This window comes from Pleurodeles waltl, chromosome 10, assembly GCF_031143425.1.
Source record: "Pleurodeles waltl isolate 20211129_DDA chromosome 10, aPleWal1.hap1.20221129, whole genome shotgun sequence".
Classification (NCBI taxonomy): Eukaryota; Metazoa; Chordata; class Amphibia; order Caudata; family Salamandridae; genus Pleurodeles; species Pleurodeles waltl.
The window spans coordinates 1,100,445-1,115,516 of NC_090449.1; positions in this window are offsets into that span (position 1 = coordinate 1,100,445).

Here is a 15,072-nt window from a genome sequence, read left to right on the forward strand (position 1 = left end):
TCTGGTGCGGCAAACAGGGGTCTTGGAGCCTCTTCTGGTGCGCAGGTCCTCTGTTCTCGTCCTGTTGGGTTCTTTGGTGCTGTTTTCTATTCTTCCTGATGAATCTAGTTTCTTGGTCTAGGGAAGCCCACTAAATACTGAATTTAGTGGGTGTTTTAGAGGGAACCTCGTAGTGTCCAATGGGACACTTAACCTTGGGTGGCTACACCCACTACAGTGACCACTTCCTGTGGGAAAGGTCACTTCTCTAAACCTCATTGGCTATTTTCCTGCCATCCAACATGGAGGAAAATGAAATGGAGCCCCTAGGGGTGGTGCATGCTCTGGGGGCCCCTCCTCCTACCCTTTGTGTGGTTTACCGCATTTGCTCCCACCAAAAGTCAGAGTTGACAAAGGGGGAAACCATCTGCTGCTAGCAGCAGGCCTGGGGGCTTGAGTTTCATGGGCAGTAGCCCTTTGAAGCTCACCGCCAGGAGAATGCACATTCCTGAGGGAGGGGCATTAGCTCCTCCACCCAGGAAGGGCTTTGTTTCACAAACCGGAGAGCCAGGGCTCTCCCCCTGGTTTGTATTTTGGCTGTCTGGAAGTGGCAGGCTGGATGGAACCAGTCAGCAACTATGCCAGTTAGGTTAGCTTTTGCAGGGGGCACCTCTAAGGTGACCCTGGGTACATTTAGGGATAAATCCAATACTGTACCAGTTTGGATTTATCATTCTGAGTTGTTTGATACCATACAACCCAGGGCGCAGAGTGGCCATCATGGTGCTGGGGAACTCGTGTTTGACCAGTGTCCAGTACATATTCTTAAAATGGTTGCTCTGTTCACTTACTATGTCCCAGGTTTGACAAGGACACAGTGGGGGCATATAGCTCATGCAATTATGCCCTCACATATAGTATGGTGCACCCTGTCTTTGTGCTGGAAGGCCTGCCAGAGGGGTGACTTACCTATAACATATGCAGTGTAGGGTAGACAGGCCACTCAGAGCGTGTGCCATGTCGAGTTTATATTTTTAGGTTTGCCCCAGTACACTTGGCCTGCAATGGAAGTGCTGGGTGCATCTGGATGCAGGGTCCTAGAGGGTGGCACAATCAGTGCTGCTGCCCCCAGGGGCCTACTCCTGATACCCCATGCCTCGGGTACTGGGTACCCATTTACTAGGGACTTACAGTGATATATAATAATGTATTAAATTGTGCCAAGCATCACAACAGATTTAGGGAAAGAGCTCTGGCCCCGCGGACCTGGTTAGCAGGGGCTGTGGGCACTACAAATTCTAGGACACATCAACATCAGGCAAAGAGTAGGGGGCTAACCATGCAAAAAGAGGCCTCCTCTCACAGTAGGCCAAGCCACGTCCGGGTCACACCTACTGCCAATAAAAATCTGCCCACACAGAAAACAGTCTGTTTGTGTCTGAGCTTAGAGTTCGGAGAGCATGTAATTAAATCCGGAGCCGTAACCTGTGACAGTATGGTTTCAGCCATTTTCCCCTAGCAGAAGAATACAGCGGGCAGCAGAACAACATGTGTTCAGTGGTGTCCACCCGTTCCAGAGATATGGGCCACATTCTCTTACTGCTCACATCTGGGCTTGCCTTAGACCATTTATGTGTATAACAATTCAGAGCTGGGGTGCCAACCCTGAAATTCATAAAAAGGAGTTTTGGCCCACTGCGGAGTAACCTCATCTAGATTCAGTTCAAACTGTGGGGAGGGTTTGATAGACAGAAACCTGCCAGTAGAGTATCACTGTCAGCTTTTCGCAACCACTCTGTTCTTGTATGCTCCCAGAATACCTTTTTCACAAGGACCTTAGTTAATAGCAGAAGGATTGGTCCACAAAGCTTCTAGCTCCAATGTAAAGAGCAATTTTTTGATATGAGATAGCCAAGAAACGCTCACATCTCTGTTCCATTGGACAACTTCGCAAAGCTCTTGTCTATATAATTCGAGTTCTGGGCATGACCGAATCCTAACCCAGTATAGCAAGGGTCTCAAAGCGGCAAAGATGCTGATCCGCTGTAAAGCTAGCGCGAAGTACATGGGGACAAGTGGTATAGATTGAGGGAGGGAAAGTAGAGACCTTATAAAATGATTTTCCCTCGCTGTGCGGATGTCCAGTGGACCTGTACCCCAGGCCTCGGTGTGTCATCTGTAAGCAACAAGCTGGGAATGGAAATGATACCAAGTTGGGAGCATTGTTGATACAGTCATGAAGGTATTCCAGCGCATTCTTGATAAAGAGTCTTTAGAGTAATGTCTTGAAGTAGGAGCGGCCGAAATCTTTGCAAGATAGTTGATCCCTGGAACGATCTGCCTTCAGGGTTTTTTTCCTTGATTTGAAAGTCATGAGACTTACCAAAGAGACTCTGTCGTCACGCTTCTCCAGTGCATGTTTGCGTTACTGCAGACGCCCTGTCCACCTTTATGTTGACCTGGTTGTCACACAGAAACTCCGAAAAGAGGTGTGTTAAGAAGGTATTCAGGTTTGTTCTCGCCACGTCTTCCTGTAGCCATGCACTCGGACACTCTACCTTCTTGCGATGTTCTCCAGACCTCCCGTTCTCAGAGTGATCGACGAAGCTTGTCTCAACAAAAGTGTAATGTGCTCCAACACTGGGGGCCTGATTTAGATGTCGGCGCCGGGGAATACTCCGTCAGCAATGTGACGGCCGTCCTGTCCGCTGTGTTACTATCCCATGATATCCTGTGGGGATCGTAATACGAGAGACAGGACATCTGTCATGTTTGTGATGGAGTACTCCATCCACCGACATCTAAATCAGGCCCTTAGTGGTTTACCCCTCCAGCTGCTCTAGTTTAGATTCATCCTCAGCAGCTCTGCTGCCCGCAGTGTCTACATCCTGCCGTTATGTCACCATCCGGTCCTCCAAGTTAGAGGGGAAGTCTGCAAGCTCTTTAGCTAAATCTGACTTGGTTTCCCCCTGCAATTTAGTCCTAAAGGCTTGTATACTGGCCAAAATAGATGAAATTGTTAACCCTATTGTACTAGTTGAAATTGGAGGCAAGTGTTGATCATGGACACTTGTGTGAACACATGTTCCCTCACGGTCTCCTTTGCGTCAATAAAATTGGAGGCATGAGCAGAGCTAGTGATCGTGAATCAATACATTCCCTCCCCCCCGAAAATTGCTCTGTGTAAGTGCCATGTGCTGGGTTCCCTATCTATTGAGGACTGATAATGTATGATTTCATTGAGGCCCCACTGGGGGATGGAAGTCAAAAGATCGACTGCTGCCATCTTGACCCATTGACTCAAGGCACTTTCGGGTACAGAGTAATCTTGGCTGTAACCTGGATATTTTGAGGAATAGGCCAGCTAAGAACACCGAAACGTGCTGAGACCCCGCTACACTGTCTGATGGATCCATCCTCTGTGCTGATTGACTCCCTTGGGGCTGCCAAGGGTTCCGTACCGGCTCTGGCTCAGACTTCCACCCCGGCGGCACGAGCTGCATAGGAGCCTCTCATGTCGATCCCAGTACCGACATCGCTGACATCTGTGGGAGGTCCAATGCTTGTTTGATGTCTAATCCTGAAACGTCTTCAGACGCTCCATTGTCTCTTCAGCTCAGATTCTGATCACAGCCTGCCACCTCCCAAAGATGTTGGTGGTCAAGATGGGGATGATTTACCCCCCAACCCCCACCATGACGATAATTTTTTCATGGACTTACAAGAAGCCAAAGGGCTTGATACTTCCCCTGATACAGAGTTGGTCACCATTTGGCACTCCAATGAAAGAGAATGCCTCATTTACAGTGGTAATTCTATGTGCAGCTGAGGTCTTGGACCTACAACTAATCTCTTTCTAGACGGTAAGACAAATGTCCTTACAAAAATCTTGCAGCTTAGGCCACCCACGTCTGAGCCCTTGCTCTCGTTCACTGATACTTTAATAGGCCATTGGTCAGAGCACTGTTCTTGCCCGTCCGTGGATACGCAGGTGGCCATACATCACAGACTGGTGCGTGGTGACTCGAATTTTCTCACAAAGCACCCTACTCCTTAAAGTCCAGTGATTTAAGCTTTATCCGGCAAGGTGAACCCCAACTCATTCCCATGACTCCTTCAGTTGGAGAGTCTATTAGGATTGAGGCATTCAGACAACAGATGTTCTCTTTGGCCAGCCTGGCATTGAATCAGAAAACGCAGTTTGTTTGTGGGTGAGTGAACTCCAGGCTCTATCAGTACAACCGCCCTATTTCACCCTTAGACCAACCTTTTCCTGGACAACCTGGTGCTGAAGAGATGACCTTCTTGGCCAACTTTCTGACTCTCTTCCACATTGGGAAATCCATCACTCTCCTCGAGTCCTTGAGTTTCTTTCCCCATCTCACCCCTTGAAAGAGGATGAGATGCTCTGTCCATAGAGAGTGAAGCTTTTACATCAATTGTAACAAAACCTATTTGGGGGACAGTAAGCTTCTTGTGGGGTTCTCTTGGGTGAAGAAAGGCAAAGCTGCACAGAAGAGGACTCTAACAATGCAGACAGACCCCCCCCCCATTAAAATCTGCTACACACTATCGAAAAAAGAGCTGCCTGAAGGTCTGAGAGCCCATTCAGCCAAAGCTAAGGCTGCTACAACTGCACCCGCATGTGTAGTGCCTGTTCTCAACCTTGGCCAGGCTGCCACTTGGGCGTCTGTGTACATATTCACAACTCACTACTGCCTTGACAGCCAGGTCCGACAGGAAGAACATTTCACCTGTTTTCTCCTGCAGGACCCCGCACCTAGTGCTGCTTTGCTATGTGTTCTTAAGGAGAGGAATCTGCAGTTAGGTGTATTCACCAAAAGAACAAGCTACTTACCTTCGGTAACGTTCTTTCCTGAGGATACCCTATATCACCTCAGATTCCTCACTGCCCTTCCACCTCCTTCTGTGGAGAAGCCTCTTCTTAGCATCTGAAAAGATCCTCACTTAGGAGTTTGCACACTGGTACCGAGGATTGTGTCATGATCCGCACCTGGAGGTGCGGAAAAAGGCAAACAAGAAATCACCATCAGCGTGCAGAGGTGGTGCTAATATGTGATGTTACTCCGTCCTTTCCGAGGTTCCGTGGACCCAGCGAGAGCAGCATGGCGCCATCCAGCGGCACTCAGGACCATTGCTAAAAAGTCTGGCGCCTGGGGAATATTCCAAAGGTGAGAAATCGGCAGTTAGAGTTACCACCAGAAAGAGCATCACCGAAGGTAAGTAACTTGTTCCTGTGCCCCTTAGCAGCAACCCCAGCCATTGGCCTCCAGACTCAAGCCCTGAAGGTTTGTGATGGCCCAGATTCGGTTCCATAAAATGAGTCTTTAAACCCGGCTCTGCCCGTGGGTGTGTGAACAGCTGAAGCTGCTTTGGGCCCTTCACAACTATCGCTGAAGATGCAGCCGTCCTGTTCTTGTCTTTTCCAGATGTAATTGGAGTTAATTAGATGAAAAAGAAACCGAGTACATAGTTCTGAATCTTTCTTTTAAAATGTCAGTCCTAAACCAGGTATTTACTGTGAGAAATGAAAAGGTACAAGTGAGTATCAGTTCAGTGTGTGTTCTCCCACTCCAACCACCAGTTGCTTGTAGTGCATGGATAGATGTGGTACTTTAAGGCACAAAGCTAGTTAATGGCAGTGGGCGCTGTACAGGATCAAGGGCGCAGGTACGGTCCGTGAGTGATTGGAGAGGTAGCTGAGTTCTGGAAGCTGAAGGGGATTGTTACTGCATTGTAATGTAGTGCTCTTTGAAAGGCTGTGCCTTCAGCTCTTTTCAGCTTGAGGCAGGGAGCGGGCAGTCTTGGTGGATAGAGGAATGTTGTTGCAGATGGCGGATGCATTGATGGAGCTGGTTTGGCTTGCGATGTTTCCCACATCGTTGCCTCCAGTTTGATGGTGTCCTGGCTGTGCCAAGAACCACCAGAGATAGTGAGCTTGCCAACCCGAAACGCAGGGCTAACCATGTATGTGTGCTGCTGGTCGTGATGGCTTTGTAAATGATGCAGCTGCTTTTGAAGATGGTCCGCAGGTTAGAATGATCTCTGAACTGGTCGTACCCATTGAACTTACTGGTGTCGGCTGGATAAGTAGGAGAAGAAGCAGTGAAGGGTGTTACCAGTGAATCCCATTCAGGGCTTGAAGGCATGGTTGATGGTGTAGTGATGAACAATACCAAAGACAGCTGAGAGGTCCAGTAATGTCAGGAGGCAGTGACCTTCACCCGTGGTCTGGACAGTATCATCTACGATGTTTGAGATAGATGTCTCAATATTACAGCGTAATCTGGAGCCAGATGGCTAGAGGGGCATCGGTGTGATCTTGGAGTTGGGCATAGACTGCTTCCTGCTGAGGATGGGTAGGTGGCTGATTGGCCCATAATTGGCGAGGCTATTAGGGTCTTGGTGGAATGCACTAAACTTGTGCACACCTACGTCTCTTACTGCCTCAAGCAGTGACACTTACGTAGGAATATGATGACCACTTGTAAAAGCACAGGAAGGGGAATGAGAGAAGAGGGAAAACAGATGTGCACGACTCGGCCTGTTGCCTCCCTGCTTCTAGTGATCAAGGATACCCGCAGGATGTTGTGGTATCCGAAAGGCAACGCGGAATCTTAAGTAACCTGCCATAGACGTTTCTATGCTTAGATCTAATAGTGAATTAATGTACTGAATTAGTATTCAGTGTACTTTGGTGTAGAACTTGTAACTCATGAAACCTAAGCAAAGGAAGAATATAAGTTCACTAACATTCCTCTCAGTGACTTGAATAAGACCGTCAGGCTCCGACACTGTGCACTGTCTGTGGATGAATAGTTCTAGTTCCCACTTGGCTCTTTATTCCATATATTTTGCCTTATTATATATCTCATCAAGGACCTTCATATATAATGCATTTGCTCTTTTACGTAGGCCTTGTAGGTTTGCCCTAATTTGCAATAGCTGATGGATATGTTTTCATTATTGTGCAACAATGAAGATAACATTTATTATGTGTTTTGTTATGTGCTTCTAGTTCATAAATTCACTTAAATAGATGGTGCTTAGGAGAAAGCCCAGTATCTTTAGGCTTAGACATGAGTGTGCAAGGGAACAGTTAGTTGAACGTTTTTATAAACAAGGCTGTGAATGGCAGGGGACAGCTGTCTATGGGGACTTTGACACCGAAGACATCTAGGACAGTGCTGCTCCAATGAGCCATCCAAGGCCATCTGGGGCTGCTCCAAAGAGCCATCCAAGGCCACCTGGGGCTGCTCCAATGAGCCATCCAAAGCCACCTGGGCTGCTCCAATGAGCCATCCAAGGCCACCTAAGGCTGCTCCAATGAGCCATCCAACGCCACTCCAGTGAGTCATCCAAGGCCACCTAAGGCTGCTCCAGTGAGCCATCCAAGGCCACCTGGGGCTGCTCCAGTGAGCTATCTAAGTCCACCTGGGGCTGCTCCAGTGAGCCATCCAAGGCCACCTGGGGCTGCTCCAGTGAGCCATACAAGTCCACCTGGGACTGCTCAAGTGAGCCATCCAAGGCTACCTGGGGCTGCTCCAGTGAGCCATCCAAGGCCACCTGGGGCTGCCTAAAGAGACATGACACAGCCTTGTGCTGACGGCAAGCCTGCAAACTGCAAGCACATACATGTAACACAGATATGAATTTGTTGATTTGATTCTTGCAGCCTCATCTGGGATTCTGTTGCAGCGTATTGTCGGGCGTGCTGGGATTCTCAGAAATCCACTCTGTGTAAAATGCTGCAGAGTCTCTCAATACTTAATTTTTTGCTTATTATTATTGCTACAACTTTACTGATTTCTACAACTATTGTGTTTCATGAGTTTAGCAGTGGGTTTACAATAAAGCCTTCATGAATAACATTGTGTGTGTGTGTGTATGCGCGCACAATTGTAGCGAAACATTGTGAGGACTTACAAGAAACAATAAATAGGCCTGACTGTGAGTGGAATTTTCAAAGTGCTGAATGTGCCAATCTTGCTGGAGGACAGGGAGTGTGAAAGGCAAGAATGTTGTTCTTCTGCACACAACAACATGTAAATATTTGTAAAGGAACTATATGCGTTGAGCAGGTAGGAAAGCAAAAATGAAGCACATTTTTTAGTAATCCTGAATTATGCTGAAATTGATTTGATTAGGGTCAGAAGAAATCAAGAGACCTTACTTGGCGATGCAGAAATGATAAATATTTACAGAAACCGTGTTTCCACACATTCTCACTTGTGTGCTATGCGGCTCTATCAGCAAAGCTGTGCAAAGTCAGGGGCCATTTCAACTGAGCATGTACAGTCTGCAAATGACAAGGTGCCACCACCCGGGCCGATGCTTTAGTTACATTAACAAATCGCCCATCTCATGTCCATCAAAGGTGAGTGGTTCGCAAAGGTTTGTCTTTTGAAAAAGTGGGTCATAGTTCTAAAACGTTTGGGCAGTACTGCCTTATTCTTGGATAGCCTTACATAGAATGAGCAATATTGTCCAAGCCACAAATCCCTTATAGTCCTTCACACAACTACCCTTGATAACTGCAGCGTCTTCCAGTCTTGAACGAATTGGCATCAATAGTGAAAAAAGTGTTCAAGGTTAGTTTGTTTGCATCCAACGGTTGATGACCTTCAGTACAATACACGAGAAAACTCTTGGGAAGGAACTCATTCTAGATGGCATCTCTTTATGGTGAAATGTACTTCAAGTGCTGCTGCTGGGAGCAGCATTAAAAGATTCATGCATAATGATAGCCTCCGCTCTTGTAATGAAATTGTGAGATCCATGTAGCCAGACCCTGGTATCAGCAAAAATGTATCACTGCCTAGCAATGGTGCTGTGAGTCCCCAGTTATACAAAAGAATCCTAGATGGGTACAATCTCTCCATATTATGCAAGACTATGCTGGGAACACAAAATGTTTCTAGCATTCGCATCAGTAATTTTAGATTCTATTAAGGACACAGAGGTGAGGATTATGCTTCTCTTTCTTCACTGTTTATTTTCACAGCAGCCAGTCAACTTAAAGTTTTAATAAACACTACATTACCCATGAACACATATAGTCACGTGACCAACCAGAGAGCCTCAGCCCTATATAGCCTCCTTACAGCCCCCAGCGTCCTCTTTCTTTGCTCAAGTCCAACAGAAAGCAGTCTCAAAACCAGAACAGACCAAGACCCTGCAACGACAGGAGCCAAATCAACAGAGAAACCTCACTAAAGCACCAACGGGAGCTGAACCTGACATCCTGGGATCCGGAACCAGAAGTCCTCCAGTTGCACAACGGAAGAGTAACCATTGGAGACAAATGTAAGAAACAGCAAGGCACAATCCCCAAAACTGCAAACTCAGGCATCGTCATTTTAGAACTCAATACCGGATATCAGGCTTCATCCTGGTGCCAGAAGTCATTCAAAGATCTGCCATCAGAACTCAAGTAGCTAGAGCATTTGTTCCTAGTGGTTACAAGAAACCATAGTAACCAAACCTTAAATGGAACAACCATATAAATGGAAGGGTAATTTCATAAAGATAGTACTGGCACCTATCTATTGCATTTTGTCATGCCGTGAAATTACAAGAAGATCATAACATGAAACAGTCATCTGGGTGGGATAATCCTCGCCTCCGTATCCTTAATAGAATCTAAAATTCTTGACACAATAGCTAATAAATTGTGTATTCTATGGCAGGACCGGAGGCTTCGGTTCATGCTAGTTTTAAGGCTTGATAATGTAGAGGACCCGGGAAAATTGCTTGAATTGATAATGCCAAAAACCCCACTTGACGCGTTAAAACCCTCAGCGATATAGTTGGGGAGGCAAGGGCGCTCCTCAACTCTTTCTTTCTAGAGCACGGTTTGGACAAGGGTAACAGGAGTTGCTCCTTGACAGAATCTCTCTGAAAGCCTAAGAAGCCGACATTCTGGGAGGGCAACATGCTGGACTTCTTTGCGTTGATGACAAAACCTAAGTCATGGAGCAGTTGAATTGTCCAAGAGAGATGGCACACAACTGTCTCCATGAGCCATGATCAAAATATCATCTAGGCAGATAATTAGTCTTACCCTTCTCTCTCTGAGGTGTTCCACTACTGACTGTAATAGCTTGGTGCAGCACCAAGAGGCCGAGCACAGACCGAAGGGAAGAGCTCATTACAAGTAACAGCGAGGGCCCCATTGAAACTGAATGAACCTCCGGTGGGGAGTGAAAATCGGAACAGAAAGATATGCATCTTTTAAGTCGAGACGCACTAACCAGTGTCCTTGTTGTAAAAGCTCTCTGAGGAAGTGTATGCCCTCCATTTTGAAGTGGCAATACACCATCCATGAATTGAACTGCTTGAGATTGAGCACTAAGTGGGACCCCTCCGCCTTTCTTTTGTACCAAAAAGATTGTGCCGAGGAAACCTTGAGGATGGGGCAGTGTCTATTTGATGGCACCTTTTCGAAGAAGCAAGTGAATTTCCTCCTCTATGAACTTGCGTTCTGAGTGGGAAAAATGGAGAGGAAGGGGGGACAGCAGGAGGTGAATAAAACTCTAGCCGAAACCCTTGCACAGTTTGAAACACCTACGGGTCTTGTATGATGTGTACCTACTTGCTCAGAAAGAATAGTATTCTGCCCCCCAAAATAACCTTGGAAGAGGGAATGATCCTCACCTGTAATGGTAGCTTAGGTAGTGTTGCTTCCTGCTCGGTAACCTTCTCTGGAAGCACATCCGCGGCCCCCTCTGTATCAAGACGGGTAGAACTTAAAATTGCTGTACGTATCTCTTCTGCCTTTCTGATAGGCTGCCGATGAGGCCTGGGAATATCCGCGGCCTGACACCAGACCTCAAAAGCGCCTGGTCCCGGTAAAAAGGGCATTATTGAGTACTTTCTTAATGGAGAACTGCACTTTATAAAGTGCGCAAAAGTGGCAAAGTATTTACTCAAATCCTTGACAAATTTATTCCGTTGGCCAGAGTACCTGCCTCCGTGGAGGCCAATTCCGCCAGCTTGGGATCAAGTCACATGAGAAATGACCTTATCCGTTCCGTTGACATGGCGCAGTTCGCGTTTCCAAATTGGCACATAGCTCTCTGCGCCCATTCCAAAATAACCTCCGGCTCCAGAGGGGAATTGGATTCTTTAGCCTGGACTGCCAGGTCAAGGATTATTGTTAGAGGTCCAGAAAGATCTAAAAGCTTGTCCTGACACACGCGCCAGGCACTGTCCAGACCCTTCTTTGGATCCTGTCCAAACTTTTTCAGGAAGGTAGTCATGTTCGGATCTAACTCCGGAGTGTCAGCCACTTTCCAGAGGAGGGAAGAGCGAGGGCATTCAGATCTGAGGGTACTCCTAACTTCTTTTTTGAAGCCCTTGCGCAGTGTATCCTCTTCTTAATGTGCATCTTTCATGCAAGGAACCCACTCAGTGGATTGTGGGTGAATAATATTTTCTAGGTCGCGAGAGATTCTGACCACTTGAACCTGGGAGATCTGGCGGGAGATAGTGAGTTTTGCGCTTTTTCTCTGAAGGGGGAAGAGCATCTTTTTGTGACCCCATTGCGATTTCTCCAGATCAGAGGAGAAAGAAGAAGGGTCATAATAGGCGTCCAGTGAGTGAGTTTTCAATGCAGAGGAATCTGATGTTCCCTGAGGAGCCAAGTCCTCCTCCTTGTGATCGCGCAGCACCAAGGCTGCCTTCTGCACCAATATTTCTGTTCACGCTGTCTCAGGTAGGGATCTAAGTCACTGGGCGCGATTTGAGGGATTGAGCTTGTATGGCCAGATGCACCCAAAAGTTGCCTTCTTAACTAGAGATTGAGTAAGTGGTTTAAAGGCCTTAATCAGGGCCCAGTTCACAGACCCTGCTCGTGGTAACCCGGGGCCTCCACTAGCCTCTCTTCCATATGGTGTTCACAGGGCACATGGTTATCACCTTCATACTGTCACCATCCTCATTGGCGTAGTATGCCATTGCGACTAAGCAATGATGGATGGAAGAGGATCCGGGGAGGGGGGAATCAACCCAGGAGCAGGTGGGACAGAAATATATAGTCAGTGGAAACACTGTTTTACCAGAACGAAAGTCTGTTGTGGAGGGAGCCACCTGCTGAAGCCTAGTTTGCAAAACATATATATCTATCTATTTCCCCGGGCCAGGCCCGGCAATGAGTGTTGCAGCCCTTTGGGTATGAATGGGACCAAAGCGCTTCTCTGAGCGCTGCATGCTGAGCCGATCGGAAAGAAAAAACATTTGATTCGGTTCAACGCGCAGGAATGAACCGGGCAACAGAAAGAGGACTGCGTCCTGCATGAAGAAACGGAGCGCCAAAGCCTCCGCCGGCTGACGCGCGTGCGGGGCTTTATAAATGCCCACGGTGGCGTTGGCTGAAAGCAAGTAAAATAGCACAATCATGCATTCACATAGAGGAATTAGAAAGGGCCCTTATCTCTCAGAAAGGGGACGCCGGGGGCTGTAAGGAGGCTCGATGGTTGGTGACGTGGTAAATGTGCTCATGGGTAAGTGGTGTTCATTAAAACTTGAAGTTAATGGGCTGCTTTGAAGATAAAGAGTGAAGAAAGAGAAGCGTATTCCGAAGCCTCCGGTCCTGCCACAGGATTGCGCAAGTGTGCAGTGTGTTCTCGGGACACATGTGCTGGCTTTGTCCAGACATTGACACGCTGCAGTGCCTTCAGTACCAAGAGGGTAGCAGCGCCCCAGTGCGTGACTTCAGCACTGGCAGGACCTGGCCTGGCTCGAGAGGGGAAGTGGCAGAGGTGGGTAGGAGGGAGAGAGCGTCCCACAGAGGAGTTAGCAGAAGGACCAGGCTAAGACATTACTTCCATCAGAAGGGACTTTCAGGGAGTTGAGTAGGGCGGCGAGATCTGGGAGGGCAGGGATTTGAAAGTAAGAGCTGAACCAGGCCTGGTGCCGCCGACGCACTGTTGCCTCATCTTTACCTCCCCTGGAACAAGCTGACGGCTTTGCACCTTTCTGTGGAGTGAGGAATACATGGGACTGGCAGGTGGTTCGTGCAGCGTTGGATTGTCTTGAACAGTTTTCTGCTTTTGTTGGTGGCTTCATTGATGATGTTGGATAAGTACCTTCTCTGTTGTGATGAGGTATCTGTTTATTGTACGGAGAGGACGTATGAGTTCCGTTTTTCTTCCATTTTTCCGGTTTACAAGGGATCATTTATTGTCAGCAATGTCTTTAGAGCACCAGGTGAATGAGGCTTTGGCTTACACTTGCATTTTGTAATTGGGATTTGGATGTTCACACGACTTTCCAAAAATTGTTGAAGTCATTTAGAAGGGTGTTGGTGTCAGATGTGGGGTTGATCGCATGAGAGATAAGTTCAAGCTTTAGGTTGCCTAGGGAGAAATCTTTGAAAGAGCTGAAGGTTTGGTCTTCTCGTTTGTGTTGACCTTGGTTGTTGGCAGGATCTTGAGCAGGGGCGCCCAGATGGCCAAGTGGGGAAGGAGGAAGCTACTGGGCCTCGGTCTTGGGGCTGGTATCCTTTGCCTCTGCTGTCCCGGGCCTGTCCTTCTATTGCTCTGCAGACTATGTGCAGCACGCCCTAAGCTCGTCCTGGTCAGGTAGTGATGGCTAGCAGCAGAGGCTTCCCAGGCTGCTCAGGGAGGCCTTGAAGTGCGGTCTGGTGGTGGCCTGCAGCTGGAGTAGGGCCGAACCGGCCACTGATGGACCCTGTTCTAGGTCACCATTGCGTCAAGCTGGACATGCTGCCCTGGTCCGAGGCTAGAGCAGTGCAAGGGCGACCACTTGGGGATCTCAGGTAGAGCAGGGGAGCATAGCTCGGCCCAGGCCTTGCACAGTGTGTCCCAAGGCCCCCTGCATATCTCTTCCTCTTCACCCCGGTGGCGCTCACGCCTGCCTGGACCCTCAGTCTCCATGGCCCAGGCCTTAAGGGACATGCGGGAGCCCTGGACTGACACATCACCTCCTGTGTACCCATGCACCAGCTCTGGCAGCCTGGGGGTCGTTGTCCCACCCCAGTGGCATACTCCGCCCCCCTGCAATCATCAGTGCCACATTACTGAGAGAGTGTGCCCATCCAGAGCCTGCCTTTCGCAGATGCCCAGTGCCACTGGCTAGGGGGTGAGTTGTAGGGGGCAGCCCAGGAAAGAAGACATCTTATCCCATACTGATGCCCAGCATCTCTTGATACTCGGGCATTCCCGTAGGCCACATCCCCTGAGACATCTGTCATCCCACCCCTCCCCATCACACCAGTGGTCCCTGGTACTGTGCCCGTGAAGGATCTTCAGTGGGACGAGCCTGAAGCTGCCCGGATTGCCACCTCCTAAGGGTACCCGCAGGCCTCTCCCATGCGTTGGCTTCTGGGAGCTGACTCCCAGGTCTCCCGGGGGCTGGCAGACTCACCACCCCCGGGCTCAAGCTGCTCTGGTACTTCAGTCAATCACACCTCTGCTGGGCTGGCTTCAAGGCACTCCAGACCAGACATTCAGCTTCTTCCCGACGCCAGGCGATGCCCCTTCACCCCTGGGGAGCAGGCTGTGAGCTGCAACTAGTTCTCTTTAGACTCTGTGGGGAACCCCCTTCTCTGGTTACAACTGCAAGAACACGTGTGTCAGTGGTCTCACATTTTTATAGGTCTATCAGACCGGGGATGTGGATTTTCTGTGCACGGACAGAACCGGCTTGGGGAGGTTCTTCTTTCAAGTCTTCTTTCCAGGCTGCTCTCCAGACACAAGCTTTGCATAGTGGCATGCTCCTCACAGCAGGGTAGCCTCCAACTTGGAGTACCCGTAATAGTGGCACAAACACATTTGAACTTTCTGCACCTAGCTCAACAGAATCGTTAGTGTGGCACTGAATCACCATATAACTGCACTGTATATTAGCAGCAGACAGTGCGGAGCCATATGTGGCACTGAATCACCATATAACTGCACTTTATTTTAGCAGCAGACAGTGCGGAGCCATATGTGGCACTGAATCACCACATAACTGCACTTTATTTTAGCAGCAGAGACAGTTCCGGAGACATGAGCGCGGCACTGGAATCACCACATAACTGCACTGTATATTAGCAGCAGACAGTGC